At 30.9% G+C, this 11143-nt stretch overlaps 1 long non-coding RNA gene across 1 annotated transcript; it reads left to right on the top strand.

Moving 5' to 3' along the window:
* The first annotated feature begins 5287 nt into the window (after window positions 1-5287).
* Window positions 5288-9887, top strand: LOC139523301 (uncharacterized). The gene is made up of 3 exons (XR_011664589.1): window positions 5288-5422; window positions 8324-8417; window positions 9788-9887. It is a non-coding gene; the product is annotated as an uncharacterized lncRNA (long non-coding RNA).
* Window positions 9888-11143: the final 1256 nt, after the last annotated feature.

Below are 11143 nucleotides of genomic sequence, written 5' to 3'. Positions count from 1 at the left end.
GATTAGTTTAATTATTTGATTACAGATCGTATCTACCCGTTTTGCAACTGCTGTATCACCCTAAGTGAGGCTAATAATGATATGTATAATAAAATATAGAGGTAGCAGTCTTGGATTGTCTTAATTAAATCCTTTGATCCTCTAATTATCAAGTTACCCTCTGGCCAATGTAATTATGACTTGTGTATATTTAAAGAAGTTTCTATATATATCTTTATTCTCATAAAGCAAATGCATTACATCGGTACAGAGATAACAAATACAACAATAAATATTTACAATATGTACAAAACAAGCGAGAGAGGTTACAAAAGTTACAAGCCAGGAGTACATCACGGGCCGACAAACACAAGTATTTATATTTTCTATAAAAAAAAAAAAAAGCTTCTTCAGAACTGGTTTTCTTGTACTTGACATAAATTCAGAGAATTTAACTGTATTTTGCCGTTTTGTAGTATATGCAGTTAAAAACTCTTTTCGTTTTTGATTGAAAAATTTGCATTCAAATATAAAATGATATTTGTCACCTATTTGTCGATTGTTACATAGACTGCAAAAGCGGTTTTCTCCGATTACGTTTTGCCATCTTCCTGTTTAAATCGGCAACTTAGTATTAGTCGTTTGAAATCGACAACAAACAATAGCGTCTTTGAAGTCCAAAATATTAAAATATTCTTCAATTCCAAGTTTTTCTTAAAAATTTTGTAGTTTATACCTTTTGACGAATTTTGAATGAGGGAATTCCAGTTCTGAATATATTGATCTAGTAATCTCTGCTTTATGACAGTTTTTAACCATTCTTTATTAACAAAATTTTGTGACTCCCATATGTTTGAGAAACCACAAGCTTGAAATATTTTTTGTATAAACAAGATCCATTTTATCTGGTTATTATGTAGCGACAACGTGTCACCCTATTCAATATATAGTAAAGATAACATTAAAAAAAAATTTAAGATTTTCAAGCGGTGTGGTTGGGTGTCACGTTGACAGGGGGGGGGGGGGGGGGGGCTGGGTTCACCATAATTATGATTAAAACATGGTTTTTTTACTGCCTCTTATTAACAGAAACTAAAATCTCATTAAAAATGAAAAATCAGAATATATTTTAATATAAAATTTGTAGAACAGAAGTTAAGTATCCCATAAAACATAATGAATCATTATACATGCAGAGACCAAAGCAGCAAAGATATAGTCAATAGAATCTATTTGCATTTGCCTATGTTCTATCCTTATAAAACCTTGCTGTGGGGCATGGTCTCTGACATCAGAAAAATGAATGAAGTATTGGCAACTGGACGTTGTAGCAACCAAATATAAATCCTCACTTTTCCGTGAAGTGTTCACAATTATTTGTCGTTTTAAAATTAAAAGGATTAAAAATTCCCAAACTGAAAAGAGTTGAAAATACTTTATTACTTTAGAAGTAAAAATTATAGCAGACAGTATAAATACGGCAGAAACAAACAAATGGGAAAAAAATAGAGAACAATTTGAAATACCATATATACATGTTTAAACAGTATACTAGCAGATTATGAACGGGTCAAGGTTGAGCGAATGTGAATTTCTACCTATTACACTATTTTAAAAGGTGACAATCACTTTTTTGAGGCACGTGTCAAATACACATTAGATAACTTTCTAATTAAAAAAGGTATAATTGTAAAATTTAAAATTATGAATTTTTACAAAGTCTATTTTTATATGCCATGTCCTTTGTAACAGTTGTATCATTCCATCAGGTCCTTAGTGCACAATTTTGTTCTTAGTGCACTAAGGAGGTCCTTTACTACGGACCCCATATATTTGAAGCTGTTCAAAATACTGTACATTATAGGTACGTGTATCAGATTGAACAATAATTGTCATATCTATAAAAAGAATAAGTAATCTGGTATGAAATATGTCCACTGGAACGACCGTGCAAGTGCTATATATATATTATAGCCAGTCAAGGTCGTTAAAAACTTCCATTTGTTGTTGTCCACTGAAAATAAGCTCTTGAATACACGAATCCCCGTTTTATTAATGCCAAATTTATTTGTTAGTATTTCTTATTCTTTTTCTTATGATTTTATCATATTTTTTTGGTGAAATTTTCTGTGTGGTTGAACATGAAATTGCCTCCGATGCTACAAAGAAAATTTGTTTAATGTCAAATGTTGGAATATATGCTAAGCATTACACGTGGACAGGATGTTCCCCAAAAAATAAGTTATACACACCCCGAGGGTACACGCTAGTGTCATATGGAAAATTACTGGGTCACCTGTAAGATGGTAATCAGCCATGCAACTAATCAGGTTACTTAGCTGACCATGTCACTGTCTTCAATTTAAAGTTTATCGGTAGATCAAAATGATAAATTCGTTTTAATTAAACATTTCAGATCTAAAGGATTTATCATTATACAGTCATTCCCCAAAAATGGGTACAATTACAAAATTTCAGTGTCGCCGGCAAATAACCACAAAATGCAAGCTTAACATATGTCACAGATAATCTTTTTCGTGTTCTAAGTGATTAATATGTATACTAAAATAAAATTATATTCTTTTGTGATGTATATCGTAAATATGTTTGTGTGATTTTGTATTCAATATACGGAAATCACACGAATTCCGAATGTCGCCAAGAAAAACTCCAAATATCGGTGTGAATTAAAATACTTTATTTCATCTAAATCATGATTAGATTTGTTTTTTTTATTTGACACTATATTGATTTTTATCCACAAAAATATTTTAGAATCAAAAGTTATAATATACACTTTGATTTACCCATTAAACCAATGTCGCCGATAAACGTATAACCTACCGTAACGTATCTTTAGGTACAGTCAAAACATATTTATATGATTGGAAATCATGCCCAAAGTGACTTTAAGCAAAGTTGATACATCAAATTTTAAAATCCTGCCTTTAACTTTTATTGCAATGAAACGAAAAATGAAAAAAAATCTTCTCTTTCTCTTTTTTTCGATTGTCGCATATAAGAATCCAACCTACGTAACGCGTATTTTGGAACGCACTAACCAAGAACAAATCAAAATAATGATTATTTCATTGAAAGCACCCATAAAGCTTCTCAATAATCAGTTTTGAGAAAGCAACTCAACAATATTGTTACATATTTCCATGTATAATGTAAATAAAACTAACCTCCGTTTAAATAACCTCCGTGACGCAGTTATTTACAGTTAAGTTGTCAGACTTGTTTTATCAGTATCAGCGACTGCCGACACTGCCGAAAGTCATTTTTGTAGCAGACATCATTTATTATAAAGAAAACAGACAAACAAAATACAGATTTTGAGAAAAAAAATGTTGTTTTGAGAAAGGTAGATTAACTTGTTTTTTCCCTATTATGTGAGCAACATTATAACGTTTAATAAACGTTATATTAGCCATTTTCTTAGATTTAAAATAGTCTACAACACAACTTGTGTAATTACGACGACGATCATAACTTTAACAGCGGTTTATGGCAAACATTTTCAAGATTATTTAGGACTCATCAACGGAGGTTATGCAAATAAAAAAAATCTAAAGATGCATGTAAACACGATCATACCAATTGAAATTCTTGTACATTGTTATAGATACCAAATTAGTTCATCAATTATCACTAATAAAAATCAAAAGATGATGTCAATCATAGACGACATCATTGATTTACGTTACGGAGGATAGAAATTTAAGGAAAAAAAGTTTTTTTTCACTAACAGGACTTTACTCTTTTTAGATAACGATTTACTAAGAAAAATGTTTAATTCTGTTGTCTTGTTTGTCATTTAATTCCAATATTTACATTCATTAATATGTTTGCTGTTGGTAAGAACTGGAATTGTCCGTTATGGAGGTTTTAAATGTCGTTACGGAGGATAGAAATTTTCGAAATGAAACTATTTTGACTCCAAAACTTCATAGTTGAGTATAATACATACATTATGGTGTGAAGGAAGATGACATTATCTGTATAGAGCTAATAAAATTAAGTTGAACAGTATTCGGTTTAGGTAAAACATATTTTTGAGTGAAAGTTTATGAATCGTTACGGAGATTTTGACAAGAACAAGTCCATTTGACTAAAAGAAACATATAACTTGATAGAAAACATTTTTTTAGTTTGTAATGTCAATAAATTGTTTAGAAAAGCTAGCATTAAAGAGTTAAGTGTTACTATGTATCAGCATTCAGATACTGGTTTGATATCAACCTCCGTAACAAAGATGGGGGTGTGGATTAATACAAGCATAACAAATACATACAAGTGATTCAAAACATAAATAATAGGGTTTTTCCTGGGAAGCTGTATTATGAAACTAAAATATTATACAGCATAACATTTCATTAGTTTAAATTTATTACTAAATAAGTTGTGAAAACTTCTTATTTGAATTATTTTTTAAACACTATATTAATTCAGACCTTAAAATTGGTATTTGCTTTCAATATATACAGAATAATACGTATAAATCAGTTTGCTATGGTGGTAAATGTAACCCATGTCACATGAGCCTGGATTTAAATCTTGTGTTTTTCTCTAATGCAATTTTTAAGATGACTTTATACAACACTAACCTCCGATACGTTCATACTTACCTTGTCTTACAAAAAATGCTGAAACTAGAAAACAACTAAAATGGTGTAAGTAAAAATTAAAAAAATGACAGACTAGATATAGACACAGAAGAAAACAACACTCTCTCTCTGCTCAGTTGAAATTTATTTTTTAACAGTGTCTACATTCGAATTGTACCCATTTTTTGGGAATGACTGTATAATGAAGTGAAATAATTAAACCATATCGTACTATTTCTCAAAAGATTATTTATTTTCAATTTTTTTTTATCTATGCCGGGAAAGAATTGAAAACTGTATTTATAATTTTTAAATTTATTTTATAAAAAATCCGTGTAGGTCTCATGAAATGGAACCCACGCATGCCTACTTAAGATTTATAAAGGAGTAGGTTCAGTAAGACCCCTTTTCGGCCCCAAAATATAGCAGTTTAAAAACTTTTACTAAATTGTATCGTACTAGAACCGAACACCTGTTTTGGGATATATACTACATATAGTTAATTTACCGTAAATAACTGCGAGAAAATGAATAATACACAAGTTGATAATTGTCTCTTCTCTGCTTATTAATTTGCATGCAATATTTTCTCTGATTTACTTGTGAGATCACCGACACTAATAATAATTACCTAAAAAAATTAGGTGCTCCGTACTGGGAAGATCATATCGGATCATTGGTTCCATTCCCCCAATTAAATGAGTCTACACGTCTCCTTAGAAAAAATGCCTTGCAATGCGTCTGGACTACTAAGTACTTCCATATAATTTCGAAAACAGATAATAATCTATTTCACTGGATGAGATTGGGCTGACGGATTTTTAAATGGAAATGTATTAATTTTTATTTATAGCACAAGTTTTACAAGGCAAGATTATTCACCCTTTTCGCCCTACAAATCAAATGGTTGCCTCCTTACACCTACACGAGCTAAAACATATACATATGAACATTTGATATCATTTATTTTGTGTGACAACTCTTCACCAATGACCTGAGTGAAAGGTTGACATGGGCAGATCCAGAAATTTCCATTTAAAAAAAAAAAAAGAATTTGGGGGGGGGGGGATGCTTGCTCCAATCATGCTTCAGTGATTCCCTATATAATCAACAAAATATTTCACACCAAAAAGGGGGGCGGGGCTTTCTCCTTAATCATGTTAATAAGAAATCTCTGTTTTCAGGCATATATAGGCTCATATGAATTTGCCTTTTGAAGAACTGAAATAAATATGAAACGGCTAATGAGTTTTCAGTAGCTGCGGTATCGTAGCTCTATTAGGTCCTTATGTTATTTTTTGACTATTTGCGGACCATCTGGTCCGCAAATAGTCAAAAAATAACATAAGGACCAGATGGTCCGCAAATAGTCAAAAAATAACATAAGGACCTAATAGAGCTACGATACCGCAGCTAAGTTTTGACTATTTGCGGACCATCTATGGTCCGCAAATAGTCAAAAAATAACATAAGGACCTAATAGAGCTACGATACCGCAGCTAAGTTTTCAGATGCTTTACATTAAAATACATCATGTACATACATGTGACATACACAATTATATATAAATGTAGAATCAAATCTTGATAAATGTATGTAGTTGAAATTGTTAGCTTTAAATATTAAAAAAATGAACTCCCAAAGTTTAAACACAATTAAGAATGACCATGCACATGATGTAGTCTGTAATGACTATGCCATTGCCATGAAGCTAGATCATTGTAGGTAAACTGTCATCTGTTCCCTTAAATCTTTGTCCCCAGTCACCCCAAGTTTGATTTAAATTTATAGTCAAGTATATATCTACTCTATTAGGTCTCTAGTTTGGATAGTGTATAACTTGCAAATTAAAATCATACTCCTTCCAAATTTCTTTCTTTAAAATATTATGGATGAAATAGCAAGTAAAGGATGAAATTAAATTGGATGAAATGTGGCAATTTTTTTTGGTAAAGTCATGAAAGTAGTATGTCTGAAGTTGTCAAACTTAATTATAGACCCTTCAGGGGCGGATCCAGTCATTTTAAAAAGGGGTTTCCTAACCCAGGAAAAAAAAAGGGGGGGGGGATAATTACATGTCCCCATTCAAATGCATTGATAGTCCAAAAAAGGGGGGTCTTTGACACATTCCCCATTCCCATTCTCTATTTATCATGTAGTCGTTGTAGTCCGAAGACACTTGGTTTTCCCATAATTACTTTTAGTATAAGTTAACAGAAATCTATGAAACTCAAACACAGGGTTTGTGACCAGGGTTTTTGTCCAGAGTTTAGGAATTACATGAATTAGGGGCCAAAAGGGGCCAATATTAAACTTTTGTTTGATTTTATAGAAAATTGAATTATTGGGGTTCTTTGATATATATATATATATATATATTCCAAATCTAACTGTGTATTTAGATTCCTAGTTTTTTGGTCATGTTTAAATTGGTCTATCTTAAGGTTCAAAGGGTCCAAAATTAAACTTACATTGACTTATTTTGATTTTAATAATATTTAAATTCTTGGTGTTCTTTAATCATGTTAATATGCTGAATCTGAATATTTACTTAGATTTTTAGTATGGGCCCAAATTTCAAGTTGGTCCAAATTGGGGTCCAATATTTTACTTTGTTTATTTAAAAAAAAATGAATATATGGGGTTCTTTGATATGCTGAATCTAACCATTCATTTAGATTTTTGATATTTTGGCCCGTTATCAAATTGGTCCACATTGAGATCTAAAGGGTCCAAAAATGAACTTAATTTGATTTCATCAAATAATGAATTATTTGGGTTCTTTGATCATGTTGATATGCTGCATCTAACCATGTATTAAGATTTTGAATATTGGACCATTTTAGAGGTTAATTGTCAATTTAAAATTTTTAAGTACTTGGACCACATTCATTCAATGTCAGAAACCTATGCTGCATCAACTATTGAATCACAATCCAAATTTACAATTCAGAGTTGTATCCATAAAATTGAGAATGGAAATGGGGAATTTGTCTAAGAGACAACAACCCGACCAAATAAAAAAACAACAGCAGAAGGTCACCAACAGGTCTTCAATGTAGCGAGAAATTCCTGCACCTGGAAGCGTCCTTCAGCTGGCCCCTAAACAACTATATACTAGTTCAGTGATAATGAACGCCATACTAATTTTCAAAGTGTACACAAGAAACTAAAATTAAAATAAAACAAGACTAACAAAGGCCAGAGGCTCCCGACTTGGGACAGGCGCAAAATGCGGCGGGGTTAAACATGTTTGTGAGATCTCAACCTCCCCCTATACCTCTAACCAATGTAGAAAAGTTTGAATTGAATGTTGTGTCCATACTTGCTCCAACTGTTCAGGGTTTAAAGTGTACGTTTGTATCAAGCTGAGCCATGCATAGCATTCGTATTGGTTATTTATATATTAATTTGAAATTTTGACGAGTGAGACACATACAGATTATACTGTAAACAATATTTCAGAGTTTAACGTAGTCAAGCAAAACAAATCATAGAAGAATAGTTGAATCATGTTTTTGTTGTCCAATGAAAAATTAGTACGAACACCAAGAAAAAGTATGGGAATGTTTGTTTTTTAAACTATTCACCAGGGTGAAAGTCTTTGAAAGTCATGACTGACAAAAAGTTTGTGAAATGAAAACGCACAAATATTCCATTCTTATTAAATATTATTGTATATAAAGAAAATACTGATGTTTAATAATAGTTTTTACCCTTTTTATGTTTTATAGGACAAGAAATATAGAAAAATAATGAAAAATATAAACAGTTTCAATAGAAATGAGCGACAAAACAAGATAAACAGAATACAACAAGGCCTAAATGGTAAGACCACTTCTATATACTGTAAATTCAGAAATTATTGCTTGCATTTATTATTGTGATTTTTCAGGGAATGGACAACTTATTGTGATTACAAAAAAAATCTGCATCAATTATATAAATATGTTTCTGTTATCAAAATAAGATTTCTTATTTTTGCGATACTCACCCAGTCACATTAATCGCATTACTAAAAACCTCTGGATAATTTCTAAATTACAGTAATAAACATGATAAAAGTAATTGCCTTTGAATGATGACTCTTATAAAAATAAGAAGATGTGGTATGGTAAATGAGTGACTTATCCACCGAGTTCAAAGAAGTGGATGCAAGAAATTAACTATGATGGGCTGGCCTTCAATAATGAGACAACACTTCCTTTATAGGTCAGCCAATAAAGATCCCAACATGAAAAGATTTAAACAATCCAATTTAGTTCAACATGTTCAAAAACAATAACAATTAATAAAAAAATATCATGTCTGTGAGCACTCAACCTCTTACCTGACCATAATATAGGACAGTGGTTCAAATAACACAACATATGAACATTCTATAACAACTTTTGCAAGTGGCTAAACTTTAAATATCACTGCAAGGCACTAAACAACGAATATTAAATCTTGGACACAAAGCACTGAAATAAGAGAACTCATATAAAGCATGACAAGTAAGAATATCAAATGAAAGTTTCTCAAATGTTAAAGTCATATGAAACGAGTGAGTGATGAAAAATAAAGTTTGTCCAACTTTTGAACCAATGCATGTATACATCATAAACTTAGTCCTCTGTGCACGATTTTATCATTATTTTCACAAGTATATCATATAAATCGTCAATTTTTTTTTCTCTCTGTTTGTTATGATTTAACAAATAATGCTGCTCATTAAATGCCGTGTTTTGAAGCTGAGTTTTACCGATTGTCACCTTATAGTAAACAAATCACAAAAAGCATGGGTATTGAGCACGTGTTTAACATGTATAATCAGCTATTTGTTTATTTCAATGACAGATCCTTGCATATTGTGGTCACCGGATTTTTGCAAGGAGGATTACGCTCGGGTCACTATGTATATGGAAAATATGTATCGGTGAATTGCTTCCTGGAAGCAAGCAATTAAAAATAAGTAAACTTCTTCTAAATGTGGACAAATTAAAGAATTTTCCTCAGAAAAAAGTATATGTACTTAAGTTGCATAATGAAAACTATCCATTTAGTTATAAAAAACATAATTATTATACATATTTTTTTTTTAATTTGAGGTTTCTTATGACTTTAATTAAAACATGATAAAATAAACTTATATATATTGCTGTTTTTTTCTCCATTTATCATGTTTATAACTTTTTTTTTATTTTGTGTATTTATAGGTCAGATATCTTGGTTTTTATGATCATCGTCAGGTCCTGCAAGTCTATACTGAAGAGGAAACTTATTTGTTAATACTTTTCTACATAATGTGCTTATTGGATTAATCAATGTGAAATGAACTCAATTGTGTGTTTTTCTGGAAAAAGAAATAGAAAAAATTCTACAAAATTGCTATAAACAAAATGGAGTACTATCAAAGATGCACAAGAACACAATGGTGTAAAATGTAACAACCTACATATTCACCGATGGATTATGGAGAAATTAAGAAAAAAAATAGTATCTTTGTCATGTTTGTTGTCGAAATAAACACATGCGTTATCCATTCATGTACATAATATTATGTACATGGCTCTCCATCATATCAAATATACAGAGAAGATGTTTGAAGAACAAGTTGCCAAAATTTATTCAACCAATTGAAGGAAGATGTCTTGTGGATGGAATTATTTATGCACTGAACTGTTATGTAGGGGGTAGAATAATTATACACATCAGCTTATGCTTATGACCTTAGATATACTATTGCTGTATGTTGATTGTCTTTTGCTTATGACCTTAGATATACAATGTATAATATTGCTGCATGTTTATGCTTATGACCTTAGATATATTATTGCTGCATGTTTATGCTTATGACCTTAGATATACTATTGCTGTATGTTGATTGTCTTTTGCTTATGACCTTAGATATACAATGTATAATATTGCTGCATGTTTATGCTTATGACCTTAGATATATTATTGCTGCATGTTTATGCTTATGACCTTTAATATAGATATACTATTGCTGTATGTTGATTGTCTTTTGCTTATGACCTTAGATATACAATGTATAATATTGCTGCATGTTTATGCTTATGACCTTCGATATATTATTGCTGTATGTTTATTGTCACTTGCTTATGACCTTAGATATATTATTCATGTTATTTGTGCAGGTTTATTGACACTTGCTTAAGTTATTTTATTGCTGTTTGTTTAACTTTCTGTATTTGTTTCACACATTTTACTTGATGGTGTTATCTCAGTGAAAGATGAAATATTAAAACACAAGTGCCTTATTTGTTATACCAATTGTAATGTTTTGTCTTTTTGAAAATGATATTCTCAAATGTACATAACTTAAATTAGGGACGACATCAAAAGATCGATGTAGGATAAAAAACTTAAATCAAATAGTTTGGGGGTGGGGGGGTCAACATTGCTGCAAGTTTTGTTAATCTAAAATCGATTTTACCTATATTCATATAGGTAAATCAATTTTTCCCAAATTAAGTTAAGGGGGGTGGTCAGCGAAAAAACTATGTGAATTAAGTTTTTTATCCTACATTGAACTTTTGATGTCGTCCCTT

Source organism: Mytilus edulis, chromosome 5, assembly GCF_963676685.1.
Source record: "Mytilus edulis chromosome 5, xbMytEdul2.2, whole genome shotgun sequence".
Lineage (NCBI taxonomy): Eukaryota > Metazoa > Mollusca > Bivalvia > Mytilida > Mytilidae > Mytilus > Mytilus edulis.
Note: the sequence above shows the minus strand (reverse complement) of the source record. Positions and strands in the feature narration are given on the sequence as shown.